The sequence below is a fragment of the Ursus americanus genome, chromosome 9 (genome assembly GCF_024610735.1).
Source record: "Ursus americanus isolate L20-20 chromosome 9, mUrsAme1.1.p, whole genome shotgun sequence".
In the NCBI taxonomy this organism is placed as follows: Eukaryota; Metazoa; Chordata; class Mammalia; order Carnivora; family Ursidae; genus Ursus; species Ursus americanus.
This window is the reverse complement of record NC_142135.1, coordinates 74,096,746-74,114,525: the sequence shown is the minus strand read 5'-3', so window position 1 is coordinate 74,114,525 and position 17,780 is coordinate 74,096,746. Positions and strand designations below refer to the sequence as shown.

Here is a 17,780-nt window from a genome sequence, read left to right as displayed (position 1 = left end):
AAGCTGTCATTCTTGAGAAAAGAAACAATGAGGACACAAACAAATGCGTAAGAACAGAACATTTCAGATGGTAATCAGTTCAATGGAGAAAAACAAAGCAGCGGAAGGAGAATAGTCGAGTGCTGGGGTAAGATGTGTTGCTACTTTATACAGAGTAACCAAGGAAGGTCTCCAGGACAGGTAGCACTGAGCAGAGAGGGGTGAGAAGTGAGGGTAAGACATGAGCAGAATCCTGGAGCGAGGGGTTCCAGACAGCATGAGCGGCAAGTGCAAGGACCGGAAAGCAGGGTCATATTTGGTATGTCGGGAAGGCAGCAAAGACCCCCCCCCCCCCCTTGCTGGAATGATGTGAGGAGAGTCGGGGAAGAACTTACCTGAAGGCTTACATGGGATCTTACATTTTGTTTGGTTAGATCACTCTTTTTTCTTTTCTCCCTCTTCTTCCCTTCACCACTGACTGCATCACCACAATCCCTGTACAGCCCTTATTATTAGCCCAGAATGCATCCTTCCAAAGTTTCTCTGATTATATGGTTATATTCAGACACATAAAGGTTGTGTTCTATCTTTTTCATAAAAATAAAATTGTATTATCCATCCTTCTCTGCATATTGCATTTCTCATTTAGCCACATCAACCCTGTCTTCAATATATCCAAATCAGATTACAAAGTTTGAAGTTGTTATTTTCAAAGACCAAGAAAATTCCATGAATCGAAGAGATTCTGTTTCATACAACCCTTCTCCTATTGATGGATATGGTTTCTTTATGTTTTTTTGCTACTGTAAATGCAGTAAATATCTTGACTATGTATTCTTATATAATGATGCCTTTATTTTGATGGGATATATTCATTAGAATTAAATCTCTGGGGTATGTATATGTTCATTAATATATATTGATACCTTTATAGCAGCATTATCTACAATGGCCAAATTATGGAGACAGCCCAAGTATCCATCAACTGAAGAATGGATAAAGAAGATGTGGTGTATATGTACAATGGAATATTATTCAGCCATATAAAAGAATGAAATCTTGCCATTTGCATCAAAATGAATGGAGCTAGAGGTATAATGTTAAGCAAAATAAGTCAGTCAAAGAAAAACAAATACTATATGATGTCACTCTTTTGTGGTATTTAAGAAACAAAACAAGCAAAGGGGGGGGGGGGGGAGAGAGACAGACAAACCAAGAAACAGACTCCTAACTATAGTGAAGGAACTGATGGTCCCCAGAGAGGAGATGGGTGGGGAGATGGGTCAAATAGGTGATGGGAATTAAAGAATGCACTTGCTATGATGAGCACTGGGTGATGTATGGAAGTGTTGAATCACTATATTGTACACTTGAAACTAATATAACACTGTATATTAACTAACTGAAATTTGAATAAAATTTTTAAAAAATAGCAATAAAAAAGAAATAAAAACAAAAAATTGTTATAATAATTCATATTTTGCCTAAGAATATTACGAGGGAATCTTTCTCTTCATATCTTGCCGTCAATAAGCATTATCTGCACCAAAATGTTGTGCCTGTGTCAGTACCTCTGAGGCTTTACTGATGAGTACTGTTCCATTATATAACTACACCTCTATTTGCCTCTTCTTCTATTAATAGATATTTGGTTTGTTTCCATTTTGAGAATATTATAAATAAGGCTGCTGTGAGCATTACCTCAACAAGTATTTTGTGTACATGAATGTGTATGGCTCTTGAGCAAATACTTAGAGTAAAATTGCTGGGTCATACCATAGATTATGTTTGATTTCATACAAAAATGTCACAAACAGTTCTCTGAAGTGTTTGAGCCTTTTTACATTCCACCAGCAATGTCTGAGAATACCCACTATTCCACAGGTCAACAACTGGGTGGCATCAGTCTTTTTGAATTTAGCCAATCTAGCTGGTATGGAATTGTATCTCATTGTGGTTTTAATTTACAATTCCCTGATAATTAATTATGTTGAGCACTTTTCCATGCCCTTGTTGGACATTCATATATTTTCTTTTGTGAAGTATCTGTTCCAATCTTTCGCCTATTTTTTAAAATTGAGTTGTTCATCCTCCTTTTTCTTTTAGAGTGTAGAAATTTTTATATATGCTGGATGTGAGTTTCTTCTCAGATATATCTTTTGAAAATTACATGTTTATTTTCTTAATAGTGCATTTTTACTAGAAAAAAGTTTTGTTGGCCCGGTCTATCAATTTTTGCTTATGCAAAAATTTATGCATTTTATGTGTCCTGCTTGAGAAATCAACCTACCTAAGAATATCCCTTATATTCTATTCCAGCAACCTTATCTGGCTTTATATGCAGGTTTTAGATTTATTTGGATTGTATGTTTGGGTCTACGATACATCTCAAATTAATACTTCCGTATGGGTAGAGGCCAAGGTTCATATTTTTCCTATAAGGCTATCCAGTTTTTCCAGCATCATTTGAATTGTATTCAGATGGATTGACTGAAAATCAAGGAGTGTACATTGGGTCTGCTTGTAGGCTTTCCATTCTCTTCTGTTGAACTACATGTATATTCCTGTGCCAATACCACACACTCCTGACTGTTGTAGCTTCAAGGTAAATTTTGAAATCATGTAGTAAAAGTCTTTCAAGTTTTTTTCTTTTTTAGAATTATTTTGGCTACTTTAGACCCTTTGCATTTCCATAAAAAATGTAAGCATGAGCCTGCCAATCTCCTCATAAATGCCTGCTGTGATTTTATTGGGATTGGTTTGACTCTATTAAGAATAAAGATCTCACACCTCTTTAATTAGATGTATTCCTAATATTTGATTTTGTATTCTTTCGTAAAGTGAATGTTAAGCTCAATATGCTAGCCTATAAAAATTTACTGCTAGTCTATAAAATGCAACTGTTTTTATCTTCGTGACCTTTATGAAGTTTCTAAATTCGTTTTATACTGTTTCTACATATAAAATCATGTTGCCTTTTTCAAACTTTTTGACATTTCTTTTCCTTGTTACATTGACTAGGACACTCAGTTGAATAAAAACAGCAAGACATCCTTGCCATGGTTCTAATCTTGGGGAGAAGTAGTTTAATGTTTCACTATTAAGTAGGAAGTTAGGTGTGAGTTTTTCACAACTGCCTCATGTAAAATTGAAGACATTCCTTTCCAATTTTGGTTTACTGAGAGTTTTTCTCCTGAAGAGTTGTTAACTTTTTTCAGATACTTTTTCTGACTCTATTGAAATACTCACGTGGATGGTAAGTGGTGAATTACACTTACTGATTTTCATGTGTTAAATCAATCCTACATTCCTGAAAAAAATCCCACTTGTCATAATATATTATCTCTTCTGTGTATTGCTGGATTTGATTTGCTAATATTATATATACATTCATGAAGGAAATTATTTTGTAAATTTTCATTGAGCATTTGTCAGGTTGGCATATCCAGGGCATGCCTCATAAAGCAAATCTGAAGGGTTTTTTCCCTTCTTTATTTTCTGAAAGAGCGTGTACAGGATTCATGTTATTTCTTCTTTTTTTTTTTTTAATTTCTCAGTTTTTTCTTCAAAGTCCTCTTCAGTTCTAAAATTCTCTGACTGCAACATCTAAGAGCTTATTCTCAATTAACTTTTAAGAGTCAGAAGTTTAAATGTGCCAAATTCGTTCTTTCTTGATAGAACACACCAGTGAAGCTACCTGAGCCTGGAATTTTCTTTGAAGATAGGGCTTCATTACAAATTTAATTTCTTCCATTAATTTGAGCTATTTATATTTTCTATTTCTTCAGAAGTCTTTGGGTAAGTTATGTTTTTCAAGGGATGTATCCATTTTATCAAAGTCGATGAAGTTATTGGCATAAAGTTATTAATTAACATTTTTAATGATACACTTTTTATTACTGATGTTGGTAACTTGTATTCCCAGCCTTTTTGTCTTGATTAGTCTTGCTAGAAGTTTACCGCTTTCATTAATCTTTTAATGAACTTGTATTTGTGCTTTTACCTATTACTCATTTTTCATTTCACTGGTTTCAGCTTTTATGTTTGTTTGGGGCTTTTTCCCCTGTTTTCTACATATTTAAGGTATAATTTCTTGTCCTAGCACTATCTTTGGAATATGGAAACTTAGGAAATCAATTTTATACATATCTTCTTTTCTAAAATGAACAATGGAAGCTTTATATTTCCTCTAAGCAGTTTTTCAGTGGCATCCCACAAATCTTGACATATTAGGGCTTTTGTTTTGCATTTTCCAAGTTTTTATTTTGTTTTAATTCCATTGTAGTTAATATGCAGTGTGATATTAGTTTCAGGTGTACAATATAGTGATTCAACACTTCCATACATCACCCTGTACTCATCACTGGCAGGTGCACTCCTTAATCCCCAGCACCTGGGGATTTAGATTTCCATTATCATTTCCTTGAAAATATTTCCTAATTTCCCATGTGATTTCCTCTTTGATGTAAGGATCATTTGACAATACATCGTTCAATTCCCAAATATTTAAGAATTCTCCATATAGGTCTTTGCTACTGAATTCTAAATACCATTGCGGTGTTGTAAAATGCCAATCTTTTGATATTTCTCTTTATCTAGATCTACATTATGGCATAGCCTATAATCCATCCTCAGTTTTGCCAGGATTTTATGTGCATTTGAAGAGGGAGAACATCTCACAGTTGTTGGTTTTATGGTTTTATCAATGCCAGTTAGGTCCGGTTGGTTCATAATGTTACTCAAATGATTTAAATGTTCCATGTGCTTACTAATTGTTTGTGAGCTTCTCTAAATTACTGGGAGAGGGGCATTAAAATTGACAGTTATGATTATAGGTCTGTCACTTTCTTTTTCTAGTTCTTCCAATTTTGCTTCATATATATAGAAGATCTGTTATTAGATGCATGCACATTCAGGATGTTTCCGTCATCTTAATAAATTCATCTTTGTGACGTTATGCCATGTCCCATTTTTATTTCTAGTAATAGCTTCTGTCTTGAAATCTACTTTGCGTGATATGAAGATAGCTAGACCAGTGTTATTACACTTAGTTTTTGTAGGGCTAGTGTAAGAAATTGAAATTTCTATTTAATTTCATCTTAATTACTTAAAACATAAATAGCTCCTGTGGCTAGTGCCTAGTGTAGTAGGAAGCATAGCTTTAGAGATTAGAATATGTGTCTTTAAGTTACCATAGTTCATTTTTTAAACAATATTATAGTATTTCATGAGGAATGTAAGAAATTTACAAGTATATAATTTCATTTAACCCCCTAGCCTATAAAGCTTTTATTTGCCCATATCTTTCTTCTATATATGCTATAAAACACACAATATATGTTATCATTATTCCTGCTTTAAACTGTTAGTAGTCTTCCTGATCCCAGCGTGTTTTGGGAAGAATTCTCCTAACTCTCCTGCCCTGCTCTCAGACTGCAATTCCTGAAAGCCTGTAGTGCCTCAAACAAACACTGCTTCCCGCTTTCTGAGGGTACCGCTTTGGGCAGGGAGGGGGAAGCCCACTGTGCCCAGGAAAGATGATTCTCAGCTCTCCTGCCTTATCCCCTATCCCTGTTGCATGACCCCAGGCACCCTGGGAAGACCCGGGAGAAGCTGGCTGGCACTGTGGCAGCAGTTTCTAAAACTTCTAAACTTTCATGCCAGCCTATAGGAAACTATTAAAAGTTTATTAAAAATTGGCTGTTTCTCTAATTTAAAAAATGGTTTAAAACTTTTACTTTGGAGTTTCTCTGATCTGTTTTGATTACTGGCATATGGATGGCATTCTCACACAACTTTCTACATTCTGACCAGTAGCAGAAGCCCCTTTGTAGATTTTAGCAACAATTTTTGTTTTTATGGTTTCTGGTGTAATTACTTTGATTCTAGGGTTATCTAGAAGTGTCTTCATTAAATTCTAAGTATTCAGATTCTTCATTATTATTATTATTATTTACTCCTAATGTCATGAGCTTATGATTAAAGAAAGTGATATATATATATATATTTTTTTTTTTTTACTTTTTGGATGTTTCCATAAGGTCTTTTCTGGAGTCAAATACACAAATGATTTTTGTGAGTATTCTACTTGGTACTTCTAATCTAAAATTCCATCTTCTCAGGGTGCCTGGGTGGCTCAGTTGGTTAAGGGACTGCCTTCAGCTCAGGTCCTGATCTCAGAGTCCTGGGATCAAGCCCCACATCGGGAGCCTACTTCTCCCTCTGCCCCTCCTCCCTACTTGTTCTCTCTCTGTCTTAAATGAATAAACAAAATCTTTTAAAAGAATAATAAAAATAAAATTCCATCTACTCTGATATTAATGTTCACTTTCTTTTTGTTGTCATTTATCTGTATATCTTTGCTTACTTTTTACTTTTTTAAAGAAATCTGTTTTATTACCTTGTTCCTTGATGGACATAAGTCTGGGATTATAAATAAGTATAATAAATATCTGTGGCTGGGTGTGTGTGTGTGCACATCTGTGCATGAGCAAAAAAGCAATCAGGTGCTTGTTTATGCATGTGTACATATGACAATGCATGTAGGCTCATACGCGTATGTTTTTCTTTTCATGCCTCTTATCCTCATATACTGACTCTATGGCTGGATACTCCTTTCCTACATATTTCTGCATCTTCCAGCCTTTGCAAGTGAGTTGTCTAAAGCACGCACCCTCTACAGCATGCCAGGCTGGAAGGCCATCTGATCCCACGTATTGACTGTCCCCGTCTTCTGCATCACTACAAGTAGGGACATAATTTCAATGGACAGATGCTGACCGCATGCATATGACACTTTCTTTTTTGGCAGCTCTATCTACATTATCTCATTTTGTACTTGCGACGAAACTGTGAAGAAGATAGAGTTGAATATTATACCCAGCATATAAATTTAATTCAATGGGTATTTATTGAATGCATATATGTGTCAGGAACTTTCTAAGCTGGAATGACCTTCGTTAATCTCCCCACTGGAGAGTGCTGAGCTGGAAGTTAGAGCTAAACCTCTGTCTTTTGTAAGTAGATACAATGCCTGGCTAGTTGAGAGCATAAAATAGATGCTCAGTAAATACTTTTGGTTACCTGTAAGCACAAATTTATAAAGGGCAAGGACCCAGTTGTGTCCATTGGAAGACTCATGTCCATTCAAGAACAAACAATTTTCCGGGTGACATTTTTGCCTTTCTGTTATTTCATAACACTTTACATGAACTTATATTCAAGTTGTGTTTGTTGTCCAGCGATTTATTTCCTCCCTAGTCTCTGAGTTCCTGGAGCTCAGGGATCCTGTGTCAGTCATCTTCAAACCATTCTTCATTCTTCCCTCACCTACCCGCTTTATCTGGAAACAGCAGAACAAAGGCGTTAAGAGGTCTGAGCCTGAATAGACGGCCTGGATTCAAATTTCTGTTCTGGCACTTACTTTGTGACACTGGAAAAGTTATTTAATCAACCAGCATTCCTCCTCTGCAAGATGGTGACCAAAATGTATCCCTCACAGGTTTGTTGTGCAGGTGAAATCAAATAATATTTGCAAAATGTTTATTACAGAATAAACTCAAATTGGTATTAGTGTTATTATCTGACACACAGAGGACACCCAATAGTTGATGTATAATTAATCAATCAATTGATGAGTGAAAATACCAGGTGCCTGCAATTTCCCTGAGTGAAGGAGTCTCGTCAATCCCAATAAAACTGCTCAGCTGGCTTTGCTTATCACTTGAGGTCAGGACTCAGCAGAGACGCTCTGCAGCTTCTCCCCCCAAGGGACAGTGACTACCCATGGCTGTTACCACCCAGGAAGGTAGGTCACAGCCCTGTGCAGCCATGGCCTCCCCAGGATCCCTGATTTCCTATGTGGTGACATATGCGAGTGCTGAGATGTGGGTTAGGTTGCACTCCAACAGGAAGGCTGGTGGAATCTGATGAGGCAGGAGTTTGAAGAAAAAGAAACAGTTTCTCTTACTAGTGAAGAAATGAATGTTCTGTACTGGAAAGACTGCCTGCAACCAAAGGGGGTGAAAAATGGAGAATGCAAGTTCACAGAAATCCAAACTGTGTAGGGTTGGATTGCCAATCCCTCACACTTAATGCTAACCCTAACCCTCCTATGAGTCCTGGACTCTCATGTTCTACCTAGTGTGGAGTAGATAGAAGTCACTTAGGAATTCATAGTCTTAACTTAGTTGATAATGGCTGAAATGGTAGAGCTTCCCGACAAAGCTTGTTTGAATGGCAGAACACAGGCCTGAAGCTTCCAGTCTATTCTGCTTTGAGTCCTGGGCACCTAGGCTGCAGGGCAGAAGTGCAGCCACTGAGGAGCCGCCCAGCACCTGCGAAGAGCAGGTGCAGTCCTCTGGGGAGGCCGTGGCTTGGTAGGGACAAGTCGGCACAGGACTAGGAGCCTGCAGGAGAGGCCAGCCTCACCGCACCCAGAGGCACACGCACACTCAAGAAGAAGCCAGAGAGGGGCGCCTGGGTGGCGCAGTCGTTAAAGCGTCTGCCTTTGGCTCAGGGCGTGATCCCGGTGTTCCGGGATTGAGTCCCACATCAGGCTCCTCCACTGTGAGCCTGCTTCTTCCTCTCCCACTCCCCTGCTTGTGTTCCCTCTCTCGCTGGCTGTCTCTCTGTCACATAAATAAATAAAATCTTTAAAAAAAAAAAAAAAAAAGAAGCCAGAGAAAGAGACCATGCCTTTTCCATATACCACCTACACACACACACACACACACACACACACACACTCTGGCCTAAACAGCAGCAGGCTCTTTGCGATGTCAAATTATCTCCTCTTCCTGAAGGGGTGAGTAAGTGGGTAATGTAGGAGAGCTACTAAACGTGTTTACTCCAAAACCACACCCTACATTCTGATACTCACACCCAGGACAGGAATGAAAATTTCCTTCTAGATGGAAATGTGAAGACAGAGGGGAAGAAATTTACCCTTAAACTCACTGTGCACAAGACTGACATGTGAAGTCTGTAAGCAAGCATCCAGTGGGCCCCTCCCTGTGTGTGCCAGGGCCTCCACCAAGGGCTGTGAGTGTGACAGTGGAGGTCCTTGCTCCCACCGCCGGAGGGCCTTTCACACTTCCCGTGCTGGGACCTCCCCTATGGTAGCTAACACTGACGACAGTTCAATAATTCCCTCAGATATAATCTATAAAGTAAGGAAGGTGTCAAAGAGCTTTTTAGAAGGGCTTTCAGCCCTTGCAGGAAACTAAAGAATAATATAGTCTTGTAAAATGGAGGAGAGATTGCTCCCCAGAGAGCATCCTGGGGTCCAATCCAACTTCCTCCAGATATCCTGAAGAATCAACAAGAAGGGGCAGTCCCACTGCTCACGGCAGTTTGCCGAACAATTTGGAAGCTGAGCAACATGATAGAAAGATAGCAGGCTTCAAACCCAAAAAATTACGTTTGGTTTGGGTCCTGATTCTGACTTTGGCTTACAAACTGTCTAACCTCATACCTTATTTTCCTGGAGATTCTTTTTCTACTTCACAGGTTTGTATTTACATTCAAATCAAGAGAGGAAATGTTTCTGAAAGCACATTTTCCCTACGTGTAGTCACAATGGGTCTGTGATATGAATGATTGAAAGGCACTAACAGTTGGAGGCTATGAATGTGAAGACTGGAAACATTAGGGAGGAGGGTAAACAGAGCAGGAGGCAGTGAATTGTGCAAGCCATAGAAATTCACATCCCCAAAAACCTCAGAATTCCCTTGAGAAATAAAGCTGTGGATGGTCATACGCTTGTAGTCTGGGGTTCCCATGGAAAATGAGAAGCTCCCCACTCATCTCTGCCCTTCTTGTGGAAACAGGATTATATACCCATCCACCTTGCTTCCCTTCCCCAGCCCGACTGCTCTAGACACTCTGACAGTCCATCATGTGCAAAAAACTTGAACATGTCTTAATATTTACTGGGAGACTGGGTGAATTGAAGTTCGATTTTCAGGCTAATTCTTCCTCAGTGGGCCTAACCCTTGGACTGTCTGAGACCTATCTCTACAGTAATGAATAAGAAACAGAGGGATATTAATTATTAGTCCACAGATGCAGCCTGAATATTGTTTATGAGCCCATCCATCAATCAATCGGTTCTGTCATTCGCTCAACAACTACCTGCTGAGCCTGGCCTGTGTGTAGTCACTGCATTGAGTACTTGCTGACTCTTGAAGTAGCCGCTAGTAGTAGCTTGTGAGGGAGGGAAAATTGGTATCTATAATATATTAGCCCCTTCTGCTAGAAAATTGGACATTGTACAGTGAAGACTCAACTTTGTTCAGGATGTTCAAATGATCTTACATATATTTGCTGATTTTCTTTTAGAATACTTAATTTTTAATATTGAGGAGCTTGGAGAAGAAAGCTTAGCTGTTGAAAGATTGGACCATGATCAAATTACAGATACATTCCTAGGACTTCTGCAGAAACGTTGAGAAATCCCAAATTCACACATTCATTTGACATAATTATTTTGTATCTGCTCTATGCCTGACATGTTTTCCAGCCATTGGGAATGCATGGCGCATACCAAGTGCATCATGCTCAAGCAGGCCTGGCACATGACAAAACAGAGATGCTATTAGTTATTAACACTATTATGAACCTACTATGTGCCAAATAAATATCGCATTGGCAAACATATAAAAGAAGTCAGTTCCCAGCACCAGGAATAACAACCAGCCTCTCTCCCCCAGATGATATTCTAAGATGGGCTGCCAGTCACTCCCACGGGACCCTGGGAGATCTTCCACTGATTTTTTCCCCTTGGTGTGAAGCTCCAAGTTCTGGTCATAATACATTACAGTCACTGAAGCCTAATTCCCTCATGTTGCAAGAACTGAAATGATCTCAACCATAAGCAGGTGCCCATAAATGTTTATGAAAGAATAAATGAGGCTAGCACATCCAGAATAGAACTCTTACGATTCCAACCCTAGTGAAATCAATATAAATCAGACTAAGACAGATGTTGGAACTTATTTAGAAGCTGTTCTACCCTCTCCAACACAGGGAACATCTGTTGTTCATCAGCCATCCAGCTTCCATTCACCCTGCCTCTGGGAACAGCATCTTTATTTTGCTTCTGGTCGGATGACCAACTGTGTGAGTTTGTTCAAGACTGGGGATTTCCTAGAACACAGAACTGTGCAGTGCTAACACCAGGATGGTCCCCTACAAACCAGGAGGCTTGGTCACCGTAGTCCTGATGAAACACCATTTCTCTGCCCTTACTTATATGAGCCAACAGATTTGGCTCTGCTCCAGGTACAGGAACTTCTAGGATGTTCTTTCAGCTCTCTATCAGGTAATGAAAATATTCTAGCATGCTGGCTTTTATCTAAACAGATATAGGGTCTGGAGCTGCTGAGACCATATTGCTATGACATGTGGGAAGTAGAGAAATGGAGCCAAACCAGAAGAAGCAGACCCCAAAAATGAAGACACAGAAACTAAACACTGGTGACATAATCTGAACACTCAAATCAATCTGTACTTAAAGCAAGACTATCTCACAGTTTTATTATCCTACAAGCTTACTCCTGTATAAATCAATATAGTTAAAAGGAAATTTCTAGACTTACTAATAGATATTTATTTTTTAGTTTTTGATAAGTATAAGGAAACTGCTAGATATGCTCCCAACCCTCAAGGAGTTCAGAATGTATTTATTTATAAGACAGAAGAAAAATAAATAGAAACTTAAGGTGGCATATGATGAGTGGCATAGGAGTAAGTGCACCTAAGTTCTGGGAAATCAATTTGGTCTGAGAGGATCAAGGAATATTATTGAGATTTAAATGCAGATGGGCTTTCCTGCAAGAAGAAACAGAAAAGGGAACTTTGAATGTAGGCACCTGTCACTTATCACTGCAGGTGATCACATGTCCCTTGCAGACTGTAAGCCCCTGTGTCCATCCCCATCCCAAGAGCACACACCCAAGGTACCCAATAATGACAAGTGAATGACAACATGCTTCCGTGGTGCCTTCTAAGAATACAGAGTGGATAGATGAACATTAAGTAAATCCCTGGAAATATTAATCTGGCATTGGCATATTATGTATTACATATTGGCGAGATACAATGGCAGAGAGTAAGTCTAGACTAAGGAGAATAAAGCATGCTGGTCTTCACACTCTAGGGAGGAAGTCCCTTCCCCTACAAGCAACTACATCCTTCATAGAACAAGTGTTGTTGCATTGCTAGGCATACAGGAAGTTAAAAAAATGCTAGGGGAGTCAATAAATTTTGTAGATTTGGCCCCCAAAACAGAGACTGAAAAAACAATTAAAACACAGGTATCTTATTAGGAAGCACCAACTGTATACCACACACCATTTTGCATCAGAGAATCCACAGCCATGAATTCCTGATTCCTCCAGTGGTTACGTTCTCATCCCAATGAAAGCTGAAGCAAACCCCAGCTAAAATAAGAAGAACCTTATTGGTTAGTACAATTAAAGTTGGAAGGGCAATAGTTTTTGGAATGACAATCCAGGTAAAAGAGGGAACATTTTTTTTTTTCTGAAGACCCTGTGGAACACTACAGCTCAGTGTGCATAAAGCTCAGTTCATAGTGGTTTTATACAGAGGCTTGCCCTGTCTTAGCAGAAGGGTGGCTTAAAGATCCAGTGTTTCACATCAATGCCTTTGGATTTCCATTTGTGGAACCCTCTACTGCTACTGGACCTACTATGGAAATATTACTTGTTTTTTGGAGGGCCTTCTAACACATCTGTGAAAACTTTTGAAAACCTGTGACAACCAGAAGATAAGAAGAAAGATTCCCTGTTTGTGTTATAGCGGATCTTTGGTTGGACCAAGTAAGAGAAAAACTTCACATAATGTTTTCTGGTTATTCACCAGCCCCTCCTACCTGCTTTATCTTTTGTGATAGTTTTTCATCAGCACCACATGGAAAAAGTCAGATTGAATCTTTGAAAGCAGTTATTTTGGGTCTTTTCATAGTATCTGAGTTTCTGATCTAGAGTATCATGGATTTGGTTCCATCTGACCAAGGCTGCGACTAGCTAAAAGCATCACTAATGAATTTTCACTAAGTGCCATGTACTAATCCTTGCAGAATTCAGTATTATACGTAATAAATTACTGTCTTTCATGATAACTTGGTGAAATAAATGTGCAGAGACTGTGTTCCTTTTTCTAATAAAATTAGATGTTCCTCATCCTTTTATTTCAATAATGTGAGAGTTCTCTACTCATCTCTGCCTGCCCAAGGTGGGGAGTACATGACTTTGTCTGAGAATATGTCCTGGGTCTGATTTCCCACTGTTCCCAATAAGAATGTGTTCCCATATCTGATTTCCTACTGTTACTAATACCAGACACTTTTCCATGAATGCTGCCTCTTTCTCAAAAAGAGAATTTTCATTCAAGACTTCTAATTCTCCTAGTAAGATGTAAAAGATAGCAAACTTCAAGGGTTTGAGATTATTAACTACCATATGAAGAAACAAAATTCATCAGTTTTCTACTTACCTTTATATTTTCTCTAACTTTGATATAGTTTACAATAAAGTTATGGAGAACCTAAGAACCAAATGATAATGACTCTATTGGTTACGTATGGCTTCATAACATCAAAACTTAGTGGCTTAAAACCAGAGTGAGTATTTCTCTGCACTCCACTTGTTGACGGAAGGCATGGTGAAGTCACGTTGCAGAGAGGCACCAGTAGGGATGAGGGAGTTATGGCAACCACTGTCACAACCAACCTGCCCTAGTCTGCCCTCTGGCCACAGTAATTCATCCTCCTCCTGATGAGTAAACATCCCTTCCTAAGACCCCTAAAGTCTCATCTGCTCATAGCCACAGATTAAACATCCACAATCCCTGTCCTACATCAGGGACAAAGGCAGATGAGAGGATCCTTGGAGTAGCTCCTTAGATGTGACCCCCTGTAATCCAAGAGCCTGGGGATTTAAGAAAAGTTTCCTGTCACCCACAAGCAAAACTTAAAATGGTGAGATGGGGCAGGAAAACCCGAACAGACACCCTATGCAAAAGGAAGATTAGCATACGAAACGATCGCTGCTCTGTAGCAATTCTAAATCCAGTCAGACATATTGTCAAGTCCCCCCATTCTGGCAAAGGAGGAGACACAGATGAGTCTGGTTCTGCTCCATGGAGGTGGTTTTCTCATCTCTAATCCTCTGTTCTTCTCTGCTCTTAGCTCTACTTTCTGAGGTATCTTTCCTTTTCAACAGAAAATGGACCATGTTTGCAGCCAAGTAGCTTTCTAGTCTGTTCCCTTTCCATAAAATTTGGGGTTCCAGAAACCTCTTTTTATTTTGAACTTTCTACCTCTTTAGTCCAATTGGGCCATGACTCATATGACTCTTAAAACTGTGGGGTTCACTCTATGCCCTAAATTTCATAACCATAATTCTTTTTGAGACAGATCTCTTTCAGTTTGGGGTCTGTGAGATTGCTGTGGGATAATACCCTTAAGATTTTTAGAAGCCCTTTGTCTTTTAAGAGGTCCTGGCATGACCTTCAATCTTTCCAAGGTACAAAGGATCTTATAACCACAACCTTGATTTGGCCTTTACTCTGAAGCTACTTTTTCATTTCTAAAAACCTGTCACAGTTGGAGAGACTGGAAACATGGTAAATGAGAAACAGCTTTATCTTCCAACTAAGAAAGTAATTAATTTTCTATATTTTCTCAAAATTTTGCTTGGAATTTGAAAAGATCTGTTTATAGCATTTCTCTAGCATTTTGCATGTTATCATACGCAGATAGAAGTACCCAAATGGCATTTTCAACATTCTATCAAGAGATCTCCTTAGCCAGAGACACAAGTTCATTAGAGATATTTCCTGTCTTCCTAGTTAGTACAGGTGACATATTTGCCAATTAGTCCATTACTACCTAACACAGGACACTCTTTAACCAGCCTCAACAAAAGAATTTTCTCGCACATGTTTCAACCTTCACCAATGGTTCTAATAGCCTCTTCACCACTTTTCCAGCATTGCCCACTGCCCAGTTCCAAGATCAATGACACTTGTTTCCAATTTTTCTTCATAGCACCAAATTCATGGTGCCAATTTGTATGTTTTATAGATATATGGTTATGTAACAAACACTCCCAGACTTAACAACTTCAAACAATTATGGTGTATAATTTCCCATGGATTTGATGGCTGGCTGGCAATTCCTCGGTTGGCCTCACCTGCTTGTGAGACTACAGCCAGTGAATGGTCTGGCTCAGCCTAGATGACCTATCAGAGTATTGTTTACATGTTTGGGCTCTCATCATGCTTCTCTAGAACAGTGGCGATGGCCAGGCTTCTCTTGTTGCAGATTCTTGTTCGTTACAGATTTCTTTACATGGTCATCTTTAGAGGGCATTGTTCCAAAAGAGCGAAAGCCACGAGTTCTCTAGGTCAAGCACAACATCACTTTCTGTTGGTCATCACAGGTCACATGGCCACCCCTGACTCAAGAGGCAGGGACTCTCTCTCCTCATGGTAAGATTATCAAAGTTATATTGCAAAAATACATGGGCACAAGGAGGAGAGGAGACATTAAAACCATCTTCTCAAATAATCTACCAGAGTAAGGAGAGATGAAGCGACGCAGTCTGAGGCACTCCCCACCAATTACCACTCCTCACGATCTGTGAGGGGACACACCAAGATGCTTAGTGTACCCATTCAGCACATAAGGCTTCCTTGGGTAGGCTGGAAAGAAAAAAACGTGCCTTGGAATGATCCTCAGGCAAGAGGAAAGAGGCAGAGGGTAAGTTTCTCTTTCTTGCTCCCTTTCATCTCCAGTTTTTCCATGCTTCACATGTATCCAGCAACAAATTAATTGTTCCTTTGGGTTAAGTTATTTGTCCTCCCCCCCGCCCCCAGTATCTCCTCTAGATGCTAAATCTCACACCACATGGGAGAGCTGTCTTGTGTTCCTGGGCTGCAGATTGGTTCTGCAACCAGCATAGGGAGAACATGATCACAGCTCAGCCAGAGGGCTGGACGGCACCTTGGGGAAGAGAAGGCTGTCAAGATGATCTGAGGTGTACATAACATTTGTTTCTATCATAGGAAAATCTTGAACTGAAAGTGAAGGCAGGAGTTTATATGACAGGTAGGATCCCCTTAGAAGCAGATATTCATATAGGTATTAGGGTAGAAGGACAGAATCCAAACAAGATGAAAGAACTAAATCTGATTGGCCATGAAATTAATGGACTATAATTGGAAGTCATGGAAATTCATAATTAGTTGAGGAAACTGGAAGGGAGCTGGGCATGGCCCACCTGATAGAAGAAGTAGGTGTGACTCCTTTCCAGAGGAAAACATTCTCAGTTTCAAACCCCAGTGTTAGCACAATGAAAAATAGTCAATTATGAGATCATAAAAAAAGATCACCAGGCACAGACAAGATCATCCACCCTGACAATCAGTCCAAAGAAATAACAAACAACAGATGTAGATTCCAGAAGCTTTAGTCATGGAATCATCAGATACAAGGTTGTAAAACAACTATGAATGAAAGGTTTCAAAAATATCACAAAACCAGAAAGTTACAAGAGATTATCAAAAATGACAGGGAGATTTGGAAAACACCTAAATAGAACTTACAGAAATTAAAGATGATAAAAATTTAAAAATCAGTGAGTGGATTAACAGCAATTCAAACACAACTGAACTCAGAATCTGTGGAGCAACAACAGTAGTTTGAAACCAGCGAGTATTCTGTACACTAAGCCGGGGTGGGGGGGGAGGCAAACCCTGTCACTCTAAAAATGTGTACCCAAGGAAACTATTTTTTAATAATAAAGGTTAATAAAGGAGTTTTCAGATAAACAAAAATGAAATAATTTAGTACAACAACCTTTATTAATGGAATTAGAAATACAAGTTAGGTAAATCTTTTTTAATTATATAAGCTCTCTTTATGAACATTTTTTAAAGATTTATTTATTTATTTTAGAGAGAGAGAGAACAAGGGGGAGGGACAAGAAAAGGGAGAATCTCAAGCAGACTCCACACTAAGCACAGAGCAGGGCTCAGTCTTAGGACCCTGAGATCATGACCTGAGCCAAAACCAAGAGTCAGGCACTTAACCAACTGCACCACCAAGGCACCCCTCTCTTTATAAAATTTAAACTGTACCTGTGGCAATGACCCTAGAAAGAAAGAGATGGATGCATTAAGACACTACAAGGAACATACAACCCTTGGATTTTTAAAAATGAGGGGGAGGAAAGAGGCAGAAATGGATCTGAGGTTTTGAGGGGTGAGTAAATTAGGATTTTCCAAAATAAAGCCATGAAAGCTATCTCTTATAATTAGATTGAGGTTACTACACAATCTGCAAGATGCAGAAACAGTGTTTTTATGCCCGACATTAAACAACACATGAACCAACTAAGTGACCTTTTTTAGGGCACAATCAACGCAAATTTTGAATTGACTTGTGCTGAGATGTGTTTTGTCTCTCGATTAAAGTATGACTGGACAAGTGTCTTTTTCAGGGCAGTTCCCCTTAATGACAAATAAATACTCAACATGTTCAAAACACAGCTGGGCTATACTAATATCAGACAAAAGAGACCATAAACCAAAAACAGTTATAAAAGACAAAAGAGGGTATTATGTATTGATAAAAGTTTCAATTCAAGAAGATATAACAATTATAAACATACATGCACCAAACAAGAGAGTCCCAAATTATATGAAGCAGAATTGAAGGGAGAAATAAACAATTCTGCAACTGTATTTGAAGAAATCAATACATCACTTTCAAT

General features: G+C 38.9%; 1 pseudogene; it reads left to right on the top strand.

Annotated features, from left to right (window-relative positions):
- The first annotated feature begins 220 nt into the window (after window positions 1-220).
- LOC148109498 (DNA polymerase epsilon subunit 2 pseudogene) lies at window positions 221-13,280 on the top strand (annotated as a pseudogene).
- Window positions 13,281-17,780: the final 4,500 nt, after the last annotated feature.